Raw genomic sequence first — 23102 nt, forward strand, 5'->3', positions numbered from 1 at the left:
AATCAGCGCTACAAAGAAGTCTCGCTTCCCATCGGTCAAAAGGGCCATGCTGAATAAAGTGTCAAAACCAGAAATGCAGGACAGCCCATGGAGAAATGGGAGCCTTGCTACGCTGATGGGTGGGCTGTAAATTGCCAACAGCCACTCTGGAGAAGTGTACGGTGTGTCCTGAAACATCTAAAAAACTCAGCTTAGAGAGCATAGGGCACTTCCACTCATGGGCGTATAAATTGGGAAAACTAAAAATCAGCAAGACACAGGCACCCCAAAGTTTAGGGCTGCTCTGTTGACAAGAACCTCCACTTCGTTACACCTGAAACATCCCAGGAAAGAGAAGAATGGATAAAGAAGTTGTGGTCCTTATGTACAATGGAATATCACTCAGCCATGAAATCAACGTCATAAGGCTAGGAGCAGCATGATGAGTGGATTTAGGTACGACGATTCTAAGTGAAATAAGTCACACAGAAAAAGACACTTATCATAAGATATCACTTACAGAGGGAATGTAAAAACCGCTACCCTTGAACTGAATTACAAAACAGAACAGAGTCGCACGTTTAGAAAACACACTATGGCTGCTTAACGGGAAAGGTGAGGTGGGGTGATGCATAAAACAAGGGTTTCAAATTAGCTCAGATACCGTTCCATAAACCCAATATGTAATAGACCAGACCTACTCCTTGCTCAGTGAACTGGACTCAACGCCCCCTATTCACCGCCCAAGAATATATCTGACTAGTAAGAATCTTAAAACCTATGTATTGATATCTCTCTGTAAGTGAGTCAAGTGGGTGTAAAGCGGCATAAACACAGCAGTGCAAAGCAGCTAAACCCTGTTATAAAAATCAATTACTTTTAAAAACCCGTGAAACAAAGACAGTGAAAGAGAGAGAAATTCTTACAAAATTCGTTCAGGGGCTGCGATGCCACCTGGATTGACCATATCTAGACCCACAGCTGATTGAGACATAAGGGAGGACACTCTTGGGGCTGAGAGGTTTGGTGAGGTTGGGTGAGCTAACGCAGACCCTGTAAAGTGATATGGCGTGGTACCCATCCCATGGGTCCCAAATCTCCAGGTTCAAGGGCATCGTCCTACGTCGAAAACATGCACGAGAAACCCAGAAGATGGTACACCGTGTGACCGGGAAAGGTTTCTAAAACGCACCTCATTTCTCATCTCCTTGTGCTCCGGTTCGCCATTCCAGCCGCTTTACTAGCAATCTCCCTCCTTGGAGAATCAGCACCTTTAACCTCCTGTTCCGAACACGTTGCAATTTGTCCTGAGGATGAACGGGAAGAGGGGGAACCAATGAGAGACTAGCTCTAGGTGTTGGGACAGGCAGAGGTCACTCTATTTTCCCATCAGGAAGCAGAATTAACCACAGGCTCAGCCTGCCGCCCGGAGCCAGAATAGGGCCTGAAGCAATCCTGCGCTTTTGCGGCCAGCTCCCAAGAAAGCGAGTTGAAAAATGGAGCTCAGGGGCACTGCAATTCACAAACCTGCAGAGTTAGAAATGATAACTCTCGTCCACAAATATATGGAGGGAAGGCTACGAAGAGGATTTGAAAGCAAGGCAGAATTGCAGGAAACCGATTTCAGGAGGTAGATTCGAATCGCCTTTAAAGCACAGGAAAAGCGGCAAAACCTCGACAATGATGCCCTTGGCCAAAAAGGGCGTATGCGTTTTTTCCTGAATATATTCAGGAAAAAACGCATACGCCCTTTTTGGCCAACCAAGCAACCTGGAAAGGCAAATCAGCGCTACAAAGAAGTCTCGCTTCCCATCGGTCAAAAGGGCCATGCTGAATAAAGTGTCAAAACCAGAAATGCAGGACAGGCCATGGAGAAATGGGAGCCTTGCTACGCTGATGGGCGGGCTGTAAATTGCCAACAGCCACTCTGGAGAAGTGTACGGTGTGTCCTGAAACATCTAAAAAACTCAGCTTAGAGAGCATAGGGCACTTCCACTCATGGGCGTATAAATTGGGAAAACTAAAAATCAGCAAGACACAGGCACCCCAAAGTTTAGGGCTGCTCTGTTGACAAGAACCTCCACTTCGTTACACCTTAAACATCCCAGGAAAGAGAAGAATGGATAAAGAAGTTGTGGTCCTTATGTACAATGGAATATCACTCAGCCATGAAATCAACGTCATAAGGCTAGGAGCAGCATGATGAGTGGATTTAGGTACGACGATTCTAAGTGAAATAAGTCACACAGAAAAAGACACTTATCATAAGATATCACTTACAGAGGGAATGTAAAAACCGCTACCCTTGAACTGAATTACAAAACAGAACAGAGTCGCACGTTTAGAAAACACACTATGGCTGCTTAACGGGAAAGGTGAGGTGGGGTGATGCATAAAACAAGGGTTTCAAATTAGCTCAGATACCGTTCCATAAACCCAATATGTAATAGACCAGACCTACTCCTTGCTCAGTGAACTGGACTCAACGCCCCCTATTCACCGCCCAAGAATATATCTGACTAGTAAGAATCTTAAAACCTATGTATTGATATCTCTCTGTAAGTGAGTCAAGTGGGTGTAAAGCGGCATAAACACAGCAGTGCAAAGCAGCTAAACCCTATTATAAAAATCAATTACTTTTAAAAACCCGTGAAACAAAGACAGTGAAAGAGAGAGAAATTCTTACAAAATTCGTTCAGGGGCTGCGATGCCACCTGGATTGACCATATCTAGACCCACAGCTGATTGAGACATAAGGGTGGACACTCTTGGGGCTGAGAGGTTTGGTGAGGTTGGGTGAGCTAACGCAGACCCTTTAAAGTAATACGGCGTGGTACCCATCCCATGGGTCCCAAATCTCCAGGTTCAAGGGCATCTTCCTACGTCGAAAACATGCACGAGAAACCCAGAAGATGGTACACCGTGTGACCGGGAAAGGTTTCTAAAACGCACCTCATTTCTCATCTCCTTGTGCTCCGGTTCGCCATTCCAGCCGCTTTACTAGCAATCTCCCTCCTTGGAGAATCAGCACCTTTAACCTCCTGTTCCGTACACGTTGCAATTTGTCCTGAGGATGAACGGGAAGAGGGGGAACCAATGAGAGACTAGCTCTAGGTGTTGGGACAGGCAGAGGTCACTCTATTTTCCCATCAGGAAGCAGAATTAACCACAGGCTCAGCCTGCCGCCCGGAGCCAGAATAGGGCCTGAAGCAATCCTGCGCTTTTGCGGCCAGCTCCCAAGAAAGCGAGTTGAAAAATGGAGCTCAGGGGCACTGCAATTCACAAACCTGCAGAGTTAGAAATGATAACTCTCGTCCACAAATATATGGAGGGAAGGCAACGAAGAGGATTTGAAAGCAAGGCAGAATTGCAGGAAACCGATTTCAGGAGGTAGATTCGAATCACCTTTAAAGCACAGGAAAAGCGGCAAAACCTCGACAATGATGCCCTTGGCCAAAAAGGGCGTATGCGTTTTTTCCTGAATATATTCAGGAAAAAACGCATACGCCCTTTTTGGCCAACCAAGCAACCTGGAAAGGCAAATCAGCGCTACAAAGAAGTCTCGCTTCCCATCGGTCAAAAGGGCCATGCTGAATAAAGTGTCAAAACCAGAAATGCAGGACAGCCCATGGAGAAATGGGAGCCTTGCTACGCTGATGGGCGGGCTGTAAATTGCCAACAGCCACTCTGGAGAAGTGTACGGTGTGTCCTGAAACATCTAAAAAACTCAGCTTAGAGAGCATAGGGCACTTCCACTCATGGGCGTATAAATTGGGAAAACTAAAAATCAGCAAGACACAGGCACCCCAAAGTTTAGGGCTGCTCTGTTGACAAGAACCTCCACTTCGTTACACCTTAAACATCCCAGGAAAGAGAAGAATGGATAAAGAAGTTGTGGTCCTTATGTACAATGGAATATCACTCAGCCATGAAATCAACGTCATAAGGCTAGGAGCAGCATGATGAGTGGATTTAGGTACGACGATTCTAAGTGAAATAAGTCACACAGAAAAAGACACTTATCATAAGATATCACTTACAGAGGGAATGTAAAAACCGCTACCCTTGAACTGAATTACAAAACAGAACAGAGTCGCACGTTTAGAAAACACACTATGGCTGCTTAACGGGAAAGGTGAGGTGGGGTGATGCATAAAACAAGGGTTTCAAATTAGCTCAGATACCGTTCCATAAACCCAATATGTAATAGACAAGACCTACTCCTTGCTCAGTGAACTGGACTCAACGCCCCCTATTCACCGCCCAAGAATATATCTGACTAGTAAGAATCTTAAAACCTATGTATTGATATCTCTCTGTAAGTGAGTCAAGTGGGTGTAAAGCGGCATAAACACAGCAGTGCAAAGCAGCTAAACCCTGTTATAAAAATCAATTACTTTTAAAAACCCGTGAAACAAAGACAGTGAAAGAGAGAGAAATTCTTACAAAATTCGTTCAGGGGCTGCGATGCCACCTGGATTGACCATATCTAGACCCACAGCTGATTGAGACATAAGGGTGGACACTCTTGGGGCTGAGAGGTTTGGTGAGGTTGGGTGAGCTAACGCAGACCCTTTAAAGTAATACGGCGTGGTACCCATCCCATGGGTCCCAAATCTCCAGGTTCAAGGGCATCTTCCTACGTCGAAAACATGCACGAGAAACCCAGAAGATGGTACACCGTGTGACCGGGAAAGGTTTCTAAAACGCACGTCATTTCTCATCTCCTTGTGCTCCGGTTCGCCATTCCAGCCGCTTTACTAGCAATCTCCCTCCTTGGAGAATCAGCACCTTCAACCTCCTGTTCCGTACACGTTGCAATTTGTCCTGAGGATGAACGGGAAGAGGGGGAACCAATGAGAGACTAGCTCTAGGTGTTGGGACAGGCAGAGGTCACTCTATTTTCCCATCAGGAAGCAGAATTAACCACAGGCTCAGCCTGCCGCCCGGAGCCAGAATAGGGCCTGAAGCAATCCTGCGCTTTTGCGGCCAGCTCCCAAGAAAGCGAGTTGAAAAATGGAGCTCAGGGGCACTGCAATTCACAAACCTGCAGAGGTAGAAATGATAACTCTCGTCCACAAATATATGGAGGGAAGGCTACGAAGAGGATTTGAAAGCAAGGCAGAATTGCAGGAAACCGATTTCAGGAGGTAGATTCGAATCGCCTTTAAAGCACAGGAAAAGCGGCAAAACCTCGACAATGATGCCCTTGGCCAAAAAGGGCGTATGCGTTTTTTCCTGAATATATTCAGGAAAAAACGCATACGCCCTTTTTGGCCAACCAAGCAACCTGGAAAGGCAAATCAGCGCTACAAAGAAGTCTCGCTTCCCATCGGTCAAAAGGGCCATGCTGAATAAAGTGTCAAAACCAGAAATGCAGGACAGGCCATGGAGAAATGGGAGCCTTGCTACGCTGATGGGCGGGCTGTAAATTGCCAACAGCCACTCTGGAGAAGTGTACGGTGTGTCCTGAAACATCTAAAAAACTCAGCTTAGAGAGCATAGGGCACTTCCACTCATGGGCGTATAAATTGGGAAAACTAAAAATCAGCAAGACACAGGCACCCCAAAGTTTAGGGCTGCTCTGTTGACAAGAACCTCCACTTCGTTACACCTTAAACATCCCAGGAAAGAGAAGAATGGATAAAGAAGTTGTGGTCCTTATGTACAATGGAATATCACTCAGCCATGAAATCAACGTCATAAGGCTAGGAGCAGCATGATGAGTGGATTTAGGTACGACGATTCTAAGTGAAATAAGTCACACAGAAAAAGACACTTATCATAAGATATCACTTACAGAGGGAATGTAAAAACCGCTACCCTTGAACTGAATTACAAAACAGAACAGAGTCGCACGTTTAGAAAACACACTATGGCTGCTTAACGGGAAAGGTGAGGTGGGGTGATGCATAAAACAAGGGTTTCAAATTAGCTCAGATACCGTTCCATAAACCCAATATGTAATAGACCAGACCTACTCCTTGCTCAGTGAACTGGACTCAACGCCCCCTATTCACCGCCCAAGAATATATCTGACTAGTAAGAATCTTAAAACCTATGTATTGATATCTCTCTGTAAGTGAGTCAAGTGGGTGTAAAGCGGCATAAACACAGCAGTGCAAAGCAGCTAAACCCTATTATAAAAATCAATTACTTTTAAAAACCCGTGAAACAAAGACAGTGAAAGAGAGAGAAATTCTTACAAAATTCGTTCAGGGGCTGCGATGCCACCTGGATTGACCATATCTAGACCCACAGCTGATTGAGACATAAGGGAGGACACTCTTGGGGCTGAGAGGTTTGGTGAGGTTGGGTGAGCTAACGCAGACCCTGTAAAGTAATACGACGTGGTACCCATCCCATGGGTCCCAAATCTCCAGGTTCAAGGGCATCGTCCTACGTCGAAAACATGCACGAGAAACCCAGAAGATGGTACACCGTGTGACCGGGAAAGGTTTCTAAAACGCACCTCATTTCTCATCTCCTTGTGCTCCGGTTTGCCATTCCAGCCGCTTTACTAGCAATCTCCCTCCTTGGAGAATCAGCACCTTTAACCTCCTGTTCCGAACACGTTGCAATTTGTCCTGAGGATGAACGGGAAGAGGGGGAACCAATGAGAGACTAGCTCTAGGTATTGGGACAGGCACAGGTCACTCTATTTTCCCATCAGGAAGCAGAATTAACCACAGGCTCAGCCTGCCGCCCGGAGCCAGAATAGGGCCTGAAGCAATCCTGCGCTTTTGCGGCCAGCTCCCAAGAAAGCGAGTTGAAAAATGGAGCTCAGGGGCACTGCAATTCACAAACCTGCAGAGGTAGAAATGATAACTCTCGTCCACAAATATATGGAGGGAAGGCAATGAAGAGGATTTGAAAGTAAGGCAGAATTGCAGGAAACCGATTTCAGGAGGTAGATTCGAATCGCCTTTAAAGCACAGGAAAAGCGGCAAAACCTCGACAATGATGCCCTTGGCCAAAAAGGGCGTATGCGTTTTTTCCTGAATATATTCAGGAAAAAACGCATACGCCCTTTTTGGCCAACCAAGCAACCTGGAAAGGCAAATCAGCGCTACAAAGAAGTCTCGCTTCCCATCGGTCAAAAGGGCCATGCTGAATAAAGTGTCAAAACCAGAAATGCAGGACAGGCCATGGAGAAATGGGAGCCTTGCTACGCTGATGGGCGGGCTGTAAATTGCCAACAGCCACTCTGGAGAAGTGTACGGTGTGTCCTGAAACATCTAAAAAACTCAGCTTAGAGAGCATAGGGCACTTCCACTCATGGGCGTATAAATTGGGAAAACTAAAAATCAGCAAGACACAGGCACCCCAAAGTTTAGGGCTGCTCTGTTGACAAGAACCTCCACTTCGTTACACCTGAAACATCCCAGGAAAGAGAAGAATGGATAAAGAAGTTGTGGTCCTTATGTACAATGGAATATCACTCAGCCATGAAATCAACGTCATAAGGCTAGGAGCAGCATGATGAGTGGATTTAGGTACGACGATTCTAAGTGAAATAAGTCACACAGAAAAAGACACTTATCATAAGATATCACTTACAGAGGGAATGTAAAAACCGCTACCCTTGAACTGAATTACAAAACAGAACAGAGTCGCACGTTTAGAAAACACACTATGGCTGCTTAACGGGAAAGGTGAGGTGGGGTGATGCATAAAACAAGGGTTTCAAATTAGCTCAGATACCGTTCCATAAACCCAATATGTAATAGACCAGACCTACTCCTTGCTCAGTGAACTGGACTCAACGCCCCCTATTCACCGCCCAAGAATATATCTGACTAGTAAGAATCTTAAAACCTATGTATTGATATCTCTCTGTAAGTGAGTCAAGTGGGTGTAAAGCGGCATAAACACAGCAGTGCAAAGCAGCTAAACCCTATTATAAAAATCAATTACTTTTAAAAACCCGTGAAACAAAGACAGTGAAAGAGAGAGAAATTCTTACAAAATTCGTTCAGGGGCTGCGATGCCACCTGGATTGACCATATCTAGACCCACAGCTGATTGAGACATAAGGGAGGACACTCTTGGGGCTGAGAGGTTTGGTGAGGTTGGGTGAGCTAACGCAGACCCTGTAAAGTAATACGGCGTGGTACCCATCCCATGGGTCCCAAATCTCCAGGTTCAAGGGCATCGTCCTACGTCGAAAACATGCACGAGAAACCCAGAAGATGGTACACCGTGTGACCGGGAAAGGTTTCTAAAACGCACCTCATTTCTCATCTCCTTGTGCTCCGGTTCGCCATTCCAGCCGCTTTACTAGCAATCTCCCTCCTTGGAGAATCAGCACCTTTAACCTCCTGTTCCGAACACGTTGCAATTTGTCCTGAGGATGAACGGGAAGAGGGGGAACCAATGAGAGACTAGCTCTAGGTGTTGGGACAGGCACAGGTCACTCTATTTTCCCATCAGGAAGCAGAATTAACCACAGGCTCAGCCTGCCGCCCGGAGCCAGAATAGGGCCTGAAGCAATCCTGCGCTTTTGCGGCCAGCTCCCAAGAAAGCGAGTTGAAAAATGGAGCTCAGGGGCACTGCAATTCACAAACCTGCAGAGTTAGAAATGATAACTCTCGTCCACAAATATATGGAGGGAAGGCAACGAAGAGGATTTGAAAGCAAGGCAGAATTGCAGGAAACCGATTTCAGGAGGTAGATTCGAATCGCCTTTAAAGCACAGGAAAAGCGGCAAAACCTCGACAATGATGCCCTTGGCCAAAAAGGGCGTATGCGTTTTTTCCTGAATATATTCAGGAAAAAACGCATACGCCCTTTTTGGCCAACCAAGCAACCTGGAAAGGCAAATCAGCGCTACAAAGAAGTCTCGCTTCCCATCGGTCAAAAGGGCCATGCTGAATAAAGTGTCAAAACCAGAAATGCAGGACAGGCCATGGAGAAATGGGAGCCTTGCTACGCTGATGGGCGGGCTGTAAATTGCCAACAGCCACTCTGGAGAAGTGTACGGTGTGTCCTGAAACATCTAAAAAACTCAGCTTAGAGAGCATAGGGCACTTCCACTCATGGGCGTATAAATTGGGAAAACTAAAAATCAGCAAGACACAGGCACCCCAAATTTTAGGGCTGCTCTGTTGACAAGAACCTCCACTTCGTTACACCTTAAACATCCCAGGAAAGAGAAGAATGGATAAAGAAGTTGTGGTCCTTATGTACAATGGAATATCACTCAGCCATGAAATCAACGTCATAAGGCTAGGAGCAGCATGATGAGTGGATTTAGGTACGACGATTCTAAGTGAAATAAGTCACACAGAAAAAGACACTTATCATAAGATATCACTTACAGAGGGAATGTAAAAACCGCTACCCTTGAACTGAATTACAAAACAGAACAGAGTCGCACGTTTAGAAAACACACTATGGCTGCTTAACGGGAAAGGTGAGGTGGGGTGATGCATAAAACAAGGGTTTCAAATTAGCTCAGATACCGTTCCATAAACCCAATATGTAATAGACCAGACCTACTCCTTGCTCAGTGAACTGGACTCAACGCCCCCTATTCACCGCCCAAGAATATATCTGACTAGTAAGAATCTTAAAACCTATGTATTGATATCTCTCTGTAAGTGAGTCAAGTGGGTGTAAAGCGGCATAAACACAGCAGAGCAAAGCAGCTAAACCCTATTATAAAAATCAATTACTTTTAAAAACCCGTGAAACAAAGACAGTGAAAGAGAGAGAAATTCTTACAAAATTCGTTCAGGGGCTGCGATGCCACCTGGATTGACCATATCTAGACCCACAGCTGATTGAGACATAAGGGTGGACACTCTTGGGGCTGAGAGGTTTGGTGAGGTTGGGTGAGCTAACGCAGACCCTTTAAAGTAATACGGCGTGGTACCCATCCCATGGGTCCCAAATCTCCAGGTTCAAGGGCATCTTCCTACGTCGAAAACATGCACGAGAAACCCAGAAGATGGTACACCGTGTGACCGGGAAAGGTTTCTAAAACGCACCTCATTTCTCATCTCCTTGTGCTCCGGTTCGCCATTCCAGCCGCTTTACTAGCAATCTCCCTCCTTGGAGAATCAGCACCTTTAACCTCCTGTTCCGTACACGTTGCAATTTGTCCTGAGGATGAACGGGAAGAGGGGGAACCAATGAGAGACTAGCTCTAGGTGTTGGGACAGGCAGAGGTCACTCTATTTTCCCATCAGGAAGCAGAATTAACCACAGGCTCAGCCTGCCACCCGGAGCCAGAATAGGGCCTGAAGCAATCCTGCGCTTTTGCGGCCAGCTCCCAAGAAAGCGAGTTGAAAAATGGAGCTCAGGGGCACTGCAATTCACAAACCTGCAGAGTTAGAAATGATAACTCTCGTCCACAAATATATGGAGGGAAGGCAACGAAGAGGATTTGAAAGCAAGGCAGAATTGCAGGAAACCGATTTCAGGAGGTAGATTCGAATCGCCTTTAAAGCACAGGAAAAGCGGCAAAACCTCGACAATGATGCCCTTGGCCAAAAAGGGCGTATGCGTTTTTTCCTGAATATATTCAGGAAAAAACGCATACGCCCTTTTTGGCCAACCAAGCAACCTGGAAAGGCAAATCAGCGCTACAAAGAAGTCTCGCTTCCCATCGGTCAAAAGGGCCATGCTGAATAAAGTGTCAAAACCAGAAATGCAGGACAGCCCATGGAGAAATGGGAGCCTTGCTACGCTGATGGGTGGGCTGTAAATTGCCAACAGCCACTCTGGAGAAGTGTACGGTGTGTCCTGAAACATCTAAAAAACTCAGCTTAGAGAGCATAGGGCACTTCCACTCATGGGCGTATAAATTGGGAAAACTAAAAATCAGCAAGACACAGGCACCCCAAAGTTTAGGGCTGCTCTGTTGACAAGAACCTCCACTTCGTTACACCTGAAACATCCCAGGAAAGAGAAGAATGGATAAAGAAGTTGTGGTCCTTATGTACAATGGAATATCACTCAGCCATGAAATCAACGTCATAAGGCTAGGAGCAGCATGATGAGTGGATTTAGGTACGACGATTCTAAGTGAAATAAGTCACACAGAAAAAGACACTTATCATAAGATATCACTTACAGAGGGAATGTAAAAACCGCTACCCTTGAACTGAATTACAAAACAGAACAGAGTCGCACGTTTAGAAAACACACTATGGCTGCTTAACGGGAAAGGTGAGGTGGGGTGATGCATAAAACAAGGGTTTCAAATTAGCTCAGATACCGTTCCATAAACCCAATATGTAATAGACCAGACCTACTCCTTGCTCAGTGAACTGGACTCAACGCCCCCTATTCACCGCCCAAGAATATATCTGACTAGTAAGAATCTTAAAACCTATGTATTGATATCTCTCTGTAAGTGAGTCAAGTGGGTGTAAAGCGGCATAAACACAGCAGTGCAAAGCAGCTAAACCCTGTTATAAAAATCAATTACTTTTAAAAACCCGTGAAACAAAGACAGTGAAAGAGAGAGAAATTCTTACAAAATTCGTTCAGGGGCTGCGATGCCACCTGGATTGACCATATCTAGACCCACAGCTGATTGAGACATAAGGGTGGACACTCTTGGGGCTGAGAGGTTTGGTGAGGTTGGGTGAGCTAACACAGACCCTTTAAAGTAATACGGCGTGGTACCCATCCCATGGGTCCCAAATCTCCAGGTTCAAGGGCATCGTCCTACGTCGAAAACATGCACGAGAAACCCAGAAGATGGTACACCGTGTGACCGGGAAAGGTTTCCAAAACGCACCTCATTTCTCATCTCCTTGTGCTCCGGTTCGCCATTCCAGCCGCTTTACTAGCAATCTCCCTCCTTGGAGAATCAGCACCTTTAACCTCCTGTTCCGTACACGTTGCAATTTGTCCTGAGGATGAACGGGAAGAGGGGGAACCAATGAGAGACTAGCTCTAGGTGTTGGGACAGGCACAGGTCACTCTATTTTCCCATCAGGAAGCAGAATTAACCACAGGCTCAGCCTGCCGCCCGGAGCCAGAATAGGGCCTGAAGCAATCCTGCGCTTTTGCGGCCAGCTCCCAAGAAAGCGAGTTGAAAAATGGAGCTCAGGGGCACTGCAATTCACAAACCTGCAGAGTTAGAAATGATAACTCTCGTCCACAAATATATGGAGGGAAGGCTACGAAGAGGATTTGAAAGCAAGGCAGAATTGCAGGAAACCGATTTCAGGAGGTAGATTCGAATCGCCTTTAAAGCACAGGAAAAGCGGCAAAACCTCGACAATGATGCCCTTGGCCAAAAAGGGCGTATGCGTTTTTTCCTGAATATATTCAGGAAAAAACGCATACGCCCTTTTTGGCCAACCAAGCAACCTGGAAAGGCAAATCAGCGCTACAAAGAAGTCTCGCTTCCCATCGGTCAAAAGGGCCATGCTGAATAAAGTGTCAAAACCAGAAATGCAGGACAGGCCATGGAGAAATGGGAGCCTTGCTACGCTGATGGGCGGGCTGTAAATTGCCAACAGCCACTCTGGAGAAGTGTACGGTGTGTCCTGAAACATCTAAAAAACTCAGCTTAGAGAGCATAGGGCACTTCCACTCATGGGCGTATAAATTGGGAAAACTAAAAATCAGCAAGACACAGGCACCCCAAAGTTTAGGGCTGCTCTGTTGACAAGAACCTCCACTTCGTTACACCTTAAACATCCCAGGAAAGAGAAGAATGGATAAAGAAGTTGTGGTCCTTATGTACAATGGAATATCACTCAGCCATGAAATCAACGTCATAAGGCTAGGAGCAGCATGATGAGTGGATTTAGGTACGACGATTCTAAGTGAAATAAGTCACACAGAAAAAGACACTTATCATAAGATATCACTTACAGAGGGAATGTAAAAACCGCTACCCTTGAACTGAATTACAAAACAGAACAGAGTCGCACGTTTAGAAAACACACTATGGCTGCTTAACGGGAAAGGTGAGGTGGGGTGATGCATAAAACAAGGGTTTCAAATTAGCTCAGATACCGTTCCATAAACCCAATATGTAATAGACCAGACCTACTCCTTGCTCAGTGAACTGGACTCAACGCCCCCTATTCACCGCCCAAGAATATATCTGACTAGTAAGAATCTTAAAACCTATGTATTGATATCTCTCTGTAAGTGAGTCAAGTGGGTGTAAAGCGGCATAAACACAGCAGAGCAAAGCAGCTAAACCCTATTATAAAAATCAATTACTTTTAAAAACCCGTGAAACAAAGACAGTGAAAGAGAGAGAAATTCTTACAAAATTCGTTCAGGGGCTGCGATGCCACCTGGATTGACCATATCTAGACCCACAGCTGATTGAGACATAAGGGTGGACACTCTTGGGGCTGAGAGGTTTGGTGAGGTTGGGTGAGCTAACGCAGACCCTTTAAAGTAATACGGCGTGGTACCCATCCCATGGGTCCCAAATCTCCAGGTTCAAGGGCATCTTCCTACGTCGAAAACATGCACGAGAAACCCAGAAGATGGTACACCGTGTGACCGGGAAAGGTTTCTAAAACGCACCTCATTTCTCATCTCCTTGTGCTCCGGTTCGCCATTCCAGCCGCTTTACTAGCAATCTCCCTCCTTGGAGAATCAGCACCTTTAACCTCCTGTTCCGTACACGTTGCAATTTGTCCTGAGGATGAACGGGAAGAGGGGGAACCAATGAGAGACTAGCTCTAGGTGTTGGGACAGGCAGAGGTCACTCTATTTTCCCATCAGGAAGCAGAATTAACCACAGGCTCAGCCTGCCGCCCGGAGCCAGAATAGGGCCTGAAGCAATCCTGCGCTTTTGCGGCCAGCTCCCAAGAAAGCGAGTTGAAAAATGGAGCTCAGGGGCACTGCAATTCACAAACCTGCAGAGTTAGAAATGATAACTCTCGTCCACAAATATATGGAGGGAAGGCAACGAAGAGGATTTGAAAGCAAGGCAGAATTGCAGGAAACCGATTTCAGGAGGTAGATTCGAATCGCCTTTAAAGCACAGGAAAAGCGGCAAAACCTCGACAATGATGCCCTTGGCCAAAAAGGGCGTATGCGTTTTTTCCTGAATATATTCAGGAAAAAACGCATACGCCCTTTTTGGCCAACCAAGCAACCTGGAAAGGCAAATCAGCGCTACAAAGAAGTCTCGCTTCCCATCGGTCAAAAGGGCCATGCTGAATAAAGTGTCAAAACCAGAAATGCAGGACAGCCCATGGAGAAATGGGAGCCTTGCTACGCTGATGGGTGGGCTGTAAATTGCCAACAGCCACTCTGGAGAAGTGTACGGTGTGTCCTGAAACATCTAAAAAACTCAGCTTAGAGAGCATAGGGCACTTCCACTCATGGGCGTATAAATTGGGAAAACTAAAAATCAGCAAGACACAGGCACCCCAAAGTTTAGGGCTGCTCTGTTGACAAGAACCTCCACTTCGTTACACCTGAAACATCCCAGGAAAGAGAAGAATGGATAAAGAAGTTGTGGTCCTTATGTACAATGGAATATCACTCAGCCATGAAATCAACGTCATAAGGCTAGGAGCAGCATGATGAGTGGATTTAGGTACGACGATTCTAAGTGAAATAAGTCACACAGAAAAAGACACTTATCATAAGATATCACTTACAGAGGGAATGTAAAAACCGCTACCCTTGAACTGAATTACAAAACAGAACAGAGTCGCACGTTTAGAAAACACACTATGGCTGCTTAACGGGAAAGGTGAGGTGGGGTGATGCATAAAACAAGGGTTTCAAATTAGCTCAGATACCGTTCCATAAACCCAATATGTAATAGACCAGACCTACTCCTTGCTCAGTGAACTGGACTCAACGCCCCCTATTCACCGCCCAAGAATATATCTGACTAGTAAGAATCTTAAAACCTATGTATTGATATCTCTCTGTAAGTGAGTCAAGTGGGTGTAAAGCGGCATAAACACAGCAGTGCAAAGCAGCTAAACCCTGTTATAAAAATCAATTACTTTTAAAAACCCGTGAAACAAAGACAGTGAAAGAGAGAGAAATTCTTACAAAATTCGTTCAGGGGCTGCGATGCCACCTGGATTGACCATATCTAGACCCACAGCTGATTGAGACATAAGGGTGGACACTCTTGGGGCTGAGAGGTTTGGTGAGGTTGGGTGAGCTAACACAGACCCTTTAAAGTAATACGGCGTGGTACCCATCCCATGGGTCCCAAATCTCCAGGTTCAAGGGCATCGTCCTACGTCGAAAACATGCACGAGAAACCCAGAAGATGGTACACCGTGTGACCGGGAAAGGTTTCTAAAACGCACCTCATTTCTCATCTCCTTGTGCTCCGGTTCGCCATTCCAGCCGCTTTACTAGCAATCTCCCTCCTTGGAGAATCAGCACCTTTAACCTCCTGTTCCGTACACGTTGCAATTTGTCCTGAGGATGAACGGGAAGAGGGGGAACCAATGAGAGACTAGCTCTAGGTGTTGGGACAGGCAGAGGTCACTCTATTTTCCCATCAGGAAGCAGAATTAACCACAGGCTCAGCCTGCCGCCCGGAGCCAGAATAGGGCCTGAAGCAATCCTGCGCTTTTGCGGCCAGCTCCCAAGAAAGCGAGTTGAAAAATGGAGCTCAGGGGCACTGCAATTCACAAACCTGCAGAGTTAGAAATGATAACTCTCGTCCACAAATATATGGAGGGAAGGCTACGAAGAGGATTTGAAAGCAAGGCAGAATTGCAGGAAACCGATTTCAGGAGGTAGATTCGAATCGCCTTTAAAGCACAGGAAAAGCGGCAAAACCTCGACAATGATGCCCTTGGCCAAAAAGGGCGTATGCGTTTTTTCCTGAATATATTCAGGAAAAAACGCATACGCCCTTTTTGGCCAACCAAGCAACCTGGAAAGGCAAATCAGCGCTACAAAGAAGTCTCGCTTCCCATCGGTCAAAAGGGCCATGCTGAATAAAGTGTCAAAACCAGAAATGCAGGACAGGCCATGGAGAAATGGGAGCCTTGCTACGCTGATGGGCGGGCTGTAAATTGCCAACAGCCACTCTGGAGAAGTGTACGGTGTGTCCTGAAACATCTAAAAAACTCAGCTTAGAGAGCATAGGGCACTTCCACTCATGGGCGTATAAATTGGGAAAACTAAAAATCAGCAAGACACAGGCACCCCAAAGTTTAGGGCTGCTCTGTTGACAAGAACCTCCACTTCGTTACACCTTAAACATCCCAGGAAAGAGAAGAATGGATAAAGAAGTTGTGGTCCTTATGTACAATGGAATATCACTCAGCCATGAAATCAACGTCATAAGGCTAGGAGCAGCATGATGAGTGGATTTAGGTACGACGATTCTAAGTGAAATAAGTCACACAGAAAAAGACACTTATCATAAGATATCACTTACAGAGGGAATGTAAAAACCGCTACCCTTGAACTGAATTACAAAACAGAACAGAGTCGCACGTTTAGAAAACACACTATGGCTGCTTAACGGGAAAGGTGAGGTGGGGTGATGCATAAAACAAGGGTTTCAAATTAGCTCAGATACCGTTCCATAAACCCAATATGTAATAGACCAGACCTACTCCTTGCTCAGTGAACTGGACTCAACGCCCCCTATTCACCGCCCAAGAATATATCTGACTAGTAAGAATCTTAAAACCTATGTATTGATATCTCTCTGTAAGTGAGTCAAGTGGGTGTAAAGCGGCATAAACACAGCAGTGCAAAGCAGCTAAACCCTATTATAAAAATCAATTACTTTTAAAAACCCGTGAAACAAAGACAGTGAAAGAGAGAGAAATTCTTACAAAATTCGTTCAGGGGCTGCGATGCCACCTGGATTGACCATATCTAGACCCACAGCTGATTGAGACATAAGGGAGGACGCTCTTGGGGCTGAGAGGTTTGGTGAGGTTGGGTGAGCTAAAGCAGACCCTGTAAAGTAATACGGCGTGGTACCCATCCCATGGGTCCCAAATCTCCAGGTTCAAGGGCATCGTCCTACGTCGAAAACATGCACGAGAAACCCAGAAGATGGTACACCGTGTGACCGGGAAAGGTTTCTAAAACGCACCTCATTTCTCATCTCCTTGTGCTCCGGTTTGCCATTCCAGCCGCTTTACTAGCAATCTCCCTCCTTGGAGAATCAGCACCTTTAACCTCCTGTTCCGAACACGTTGCAATTTGTCCTGAGGATGAACGGGAAGAGGGGGAACCAATGAGAGACTAGCTCTAGGTATTGGGACAGGCACAGGTCACTCTATTTTCCCATCAGGAAGCAGAATTAACCACAGGCTCAGCCTGCCGCCCGGAGCCAGAATAGGGCCTGAAGCAATCCTGCGCTTTTGCGGCCAGCTCCCAAGAAAGCGAGTTGAAAAATGGAGCTCAGGGGCACTGCAATTCACAAACCTGCAGAGGTAGAAATGATAACTCTCGTCCACAAATATATGGAGGGAAGGCAACGAAGAGGATTTGAAAGTAAGGCAGAATTGCAGGAAACCGATTTCAGGAGGTAGATTCGAATCGCCTTTAAAGCACAGGAAAAGCGGCAAAACCTCGACAATGATGCCCTTGGCCAAAAAGGGCGTATGCGTTTTTTCCTGAATATATTCAGGAAAAAACGCATACGCCCTTTTTGGCCAACCAAGCAACCTGGAAAGGCAAATCAGCGCTACAAAGAAGTCTCGCTTCCCATCGGTCAAAAGGGCCATGCTGAATAAAGTGTCAAAACCAGAAATGCAGGACAGGCCATGGAGAAATGGGAGCCTTGCTACGCTGATGGGCGGGCTGTAAATTGCCAACAGCCACTCTGGAGAAGTGTACGGTGTGTCCTGAAACATCTAAAAAACTCAGCTTAGAGAGCATAGGGCACTTCCACTCATGGGCGTATAAATTGGGAAAACTAAAAATCAGCAAGACACAGGCACCCCAAAGTTTAGGGCTGCTCTGTTGACAAGAACCTCCACTTCGTTACACCTGAAACATCCCAGGAAAGAGAAGAATGGATAAAGAAGTTGTGGTCCTTATGTACAATGGAATATCACTCAGCCATGAAATCAACGTCATAAGGCTAGGAGCAGCATGATGAGTGGATTTAGGTACGACGATTCTAAGTGAAATAAGTCACACAGAAAAAGACACTTATCATAAGATATCACTTACAGAGGGAATGTAAAAACCGCTACCCTTGAACTGAATTACAAAACAGAACAGAGTCGCACGTTTAGAAAACACACTATGGCTGCTTAACGGGAAAGGTGAGGTGGGGTGATGCATAAAACAAGGGTTTCAAATTAGCTCAGATACCGTTCCATAAACCCAATATGTAATAGACCAGACCTACTCCTTGCTCAGTGAACTGGACTCAACGCCCCCTATTCACCGCCCAAGAATATATCTGACTAGTAAGAATCTTAAAACCTATGTATTGATATCTCTCTGTAAGTGAGTCAAGTGGGTGTAAAGCGGCATAAACACAGCAGTGCAAAGCAGCTAAACCCTATTATAAAAATCAATTACTTTTAAAAACCCGTGAAACAAAGACAGTGAAAGAGAGAGAAATTCTTACAAAATTCGTTCAGGGGCTGCGATGCCACCTGGATTGACCATATCTAGACCCACAGCTGATTGAGACATAAGGGAGGACACTCTTGGGGCTGAGAGGTTTGGTGAGGTTGGGTGAGCTAACGCAGACCCTGTAAAGTAATACGGCGTGGTACCCATCCCATGGGTCCCAAATCTCCAGGTTCAAGGGCATCGTCCTACGTCGAAAACATGCACGAGAAACCCAGAAGATGGTACACCGTGTGACCGGGAAAGGTTTCTAAAACGCACCTCATTTCTCATCTCCTTGTGCTCCGGTTCGCCATTCCAGCCGCTTTACTAGCAATCTCCCTCCTTGGAGAATCAGCACCTTTAACCTCCTGTTCCGAACACGTTGCAATTTGTCCTGAGGATGAACGGGAAGAGGGGGAACCAATGAGAGACTAGCTCTAGGTGTTGGGACAGGCACAGGTCACTCTATTTTCCCATCAGGAAGCAGAATTAACCACAGGCTCAGCCTGCCGCCCGGAGCCAGAATAGGGCCTGAAGCAATCCTGCGCTTTTGCGGCCAGCTCCCAAGAAAGCGAGTTGAAAAATGGAGCTCAGGGGCACTGCAATTCACAAACCTGCAGAGTTAGAAATGATAACTCTCGTCCACAAATATATGGAGGGAAGGCAACGAAGAGGATTTGAAAGCAAGGCAGAATTGCAGGAAACCGATTTCAGGAGGTAGATTCGAATCGCCTTTAAAGCACAGGAAAAGCGGCAAAACCTCGACAATGATGCCCTTGGCCAAAAAGGGCGTATGCGTTTTTTCCTGAATATATTCAGGAAAAAACGCATACGCCCTTTTTGGCCAACCAAGCAACCTGGAAAGGCAAATCAGCGCTACAAAGAAGTCTCGCTTCCCATCGGTCAAAAGGGCCATGCTGAATAAAGTGTCAAAACCAGAAATGCAGGACAGCCCATGGAGAAATGGGAGCCTTGCTACGCTGATGGGTGGGCTGTAAATTGCCAACAGCCACTCTGGAGAAGTGTACGGTGTGTCCTGAAACATCTAAAAAACTCAGCTTAGAGAGCATAGGGCACTTCCACTCATGGGCGTATAAATTGGGAAAACTAAAAATCAGCAAGACACAGGCACCCCAAAGTTTAGGGCTGCTCTGTTGACAAGAACCTCCACTTCGTTACACCTGAAACATCCCAGGAAAGAGAAGAATGGATAAAGAAGTTGTGGTCCTTATGTACAATGGAATATCACTCAGCCATGAAATCAACGTCATAAGGCTAGGAGCAGCATGATGAGTGGATTTAGGTACGACGATTCTAAGTGAAATAAGTCACACAGAAAAAGACACTTATCATAAGATATCACTTACAGAGGGAATGTAAAAACCGCTACCCTTGAACTGAATTACAAAACAGAACAGAGTCGCACGTTTAGAAAACACACTATGGCTGCTTAACGGGAAAGGTGAGGTGGGGTGATGCATAAAACAAGGGTTTCAAATTAGCTCAGATACCATTCCATAAACCCAATATGTAATAGACCAGACCTACTCCTTGCTCAGTGAACTGGACTCAACGCCCCCTATTCACCGCCCAAGAATATATCTGACTAGTAAGAATCTTAAAACCTATGTATTGATATCTCTCTGTAAGTGAGTCAAGTGGGTGTAAAGCGGCATAAACACAGCAGTGCAAAGCAGCTAAACCCTGTTATAAAAATCAATTACTTTTAAAAACCCGTGAAACAAAGACAGTGAAAGAGAGAGAAATTCTTACAAAATTCGTTCAGGGGCTGCGATGCCACCTGGATTGACCATATCTAGACCCACAGCTGATTGAGACATAAGGGTGGACACTCTTGGGGCTGAGAGGTTTGGTGAGGTTGGGTGAGCTAACACAGACCCTTTAAAGTAATACGGCGTGGTACCCATCCCATGGGTCCCAAATCTCCAGGTTCAAGGGCATCGTCCTACGTCGAAAACATGCACGAGAAACCCAGAAGATGGTACACCGTGTGACCGGGAAAGGTTTCTAAAACGCACCTCATTTCTCATCTCCTTGTGCTCCGGTTCGCCATTCCAGCCGCTTTACTAGCAATCTCCCTCCTTGGAGAATCAGCACCTTTAACCTCCTGTTCCGTACACGTTGCAATTTGTCCTGAGGATGAACGGGAAGAGGGGGAACCAATGAGAGACTAGCTCTAGGTGTTGGGACAGGCACAGGTCACTCTATTTTCCCATCAGGAAGCAGAATTAACCACAGGCTCAGCCTGCCGCCCGGAGCCAGAATAGGGCCTGAAGCAATCCTGCGCTTTTGCGGCCAGCTCCCAAGAAAGCGAGTTGAAAAATGGAGCTCAGGGGCACTGCAATTCACAAACCTGCAGAGTTAGAAATGATAACTCTCGTCCACAAATATATGGAGGGAAGGCTACGAAGAGGATTTGAAAGCAAGGCAGAATTGCAGGAAACCGATTTCAGGAGGTAGATTCGAATCGCCTTTAAAGCACAGGAAAAGCGGCAAAACCTCGACAATGATGCCCTTGGCCAAAAAGGGCGTATGCGTTTTTTCCTGAATATATTCAGGAAAAAACGCATACGCCCTTTTTGGCCAACCAAGCAACCTGGAAAGGCAAATCAGCGCTACAAAGAAGTCTCGCTTCCCATCGGTCAAAAGGGCCATGCTGAATAAAGTGTCAAAACCAGAAATGCAGGACAGGCCATGGAGAAATGGGAGCCTTGCTACGCTGATGGGCGGGCTGTAAATTGCCAACAGCCACTCTGGAGAAGTGTACGGTGTGTCCTGAAACATCTAAAAAACTCAGCTTAGAGAGCATAGGGCACTTCCACTCATGGGCGTATAAATTGGGAAAACTAAAAATCAGCAAGACACAGGCACCCCAAAGTTTAGGGCTGCTCTGTTGACAAGAACCTCCACTTCGTTACACCTTAAACATCCCAGGAAAGAGAAGAATGGATAAAGAAGTTGTGGTCCTTATGTACAATGGAATATCACTCAGCCATGAAATCAACGTCATAAGGCTAGGAGCAGCATGATGAGTGGATTTAGGTACGACGATTCTAAGTGAAATAAGTCACACAGAAAAAGACACTTATCATAAGATATCACTTACAGAGGGAATGTAAAAACCGCTACCCTTGAACTGAATTACAAAACAGAACAGAGTCGCACGTTTAGAAAACACACTATGGCTGCTTAACGGGAAAGGTGAGGTGGGGTGATGCATAAAACAAGGGTTTCAAATTAGCTCAGATACCGTTCCATAAACCCAATATGTAATAGACCAGACCTACTCCTTGCTCAGTGAACTGGACTCAACGCCCCCTATTCACCGCCCAAGAATATATCTGACTAGTAAGAATCTTAAAACCTATGTATTGATATCTCTCTGTAAGTGAGTCAAGTGGGTGTAAAGCGGCATAAACACAGCAGTGCAAAGCAGCTAAACCCTATTATAAAAATCAATTACTTTTAAAAACCCGTGAAACAAAGACAGTGAAAGAGAGAGAAATTCTTACAAAATTCGTTCAGGGGCTGCGATGCCACCTGGATTGACCATATCTAGACCCACAGCTGATTGAGACATAAGGGAGGACACTCTTGGGGCTGAGAGGTTTGGTGAGGTTGGGTGAGCTAAAGCAGACCCTGTAAAGTAATACGGCGTGGTACCCATCCCATGGGTCCCAAATCTCCAGGTTCAAGGGCATCGTCCTACGTCGAAAACATGCACGAGAAACCCAGAAGATGGTACACCGTGTGACCGGGAAAGGTTTCTAAAACGCACCTCATTTCTCATCTCCTTGTGCTCCGGTTTGCCATTCCAGCCGCTTTACTAGCAATCTCCCTCCTTGGAGAATCAGCACCTTTAACCTCCTGTTCCGAACACGTTGCAATTTGTCCTGAGGATGAACGGGAAGAGGGGGAACCAATGAGAGACTAGCTCTAGGTATTGGGACAGGCACAGGTCACTCTATTTTCCCATCAGGAAGCAGAATTAACCACAGGCTCAGCCTGCCGCCCGGAGCCAGAATAGGGCCTGAAGCAATCCTGCGCTTTTGCGGCCAGCTCCCAAGAAAGCGAGTTGAAAAATGGAGCTCAGGGGCACTGCAATTCACAAACCTGCAGAGGTAGAAATGATAACTCTCGTCCACAAATATATGGAGGGAAGGCAACGAAGAGGATTTGAAAGTAAGGCAGAATTGCAGGAAACCGATTTCAGGAGGTAGATTCGAATCGCCTTTAAAGCACAGGAAAAGCGGCAAAACCTCGACAATGATGCCCTTGGCCAAAAAGGGCGTATGCGTTTTTTCCTGAATATATTCAGGAAAAAACGCATACGCCCTTTTTGGCCAACCAAGCAACCTGGAAAGGCAAATCAGCGCTACAAAGAAGTCTCGCTTCCCATCGGTCAAAAGGGCCATGCTGAATAAAGTGTCAAAACCAGAAATGCAGGACAGGCCATGGAGAAATGGGAGCCTTGCTACGCTGATGGGCGGGCTGTAAATTGCCAACAGCCACTCTGGAGAAGTGTACGGTGTGTCCTGAAACATCTAAAAAACTCAGCTTAGAGAGCATAGGGCACTTCCACTCATGGG

The sequence above is a fragment of the Balaenoptera borealis genome (genome assembly GCF_965194805.1).
Source record: "Balaenoptera borealis genome assembly, chromosome: 10".
In the NCBI taxonomy this organism is placed as follows: domain Eukaryota; kingdom Metazoa; phylum Chordata; class Mammalia; order Artiodactyla; family Balaenopteridae; genus Balaenoptera; species Balaenoptera borealis.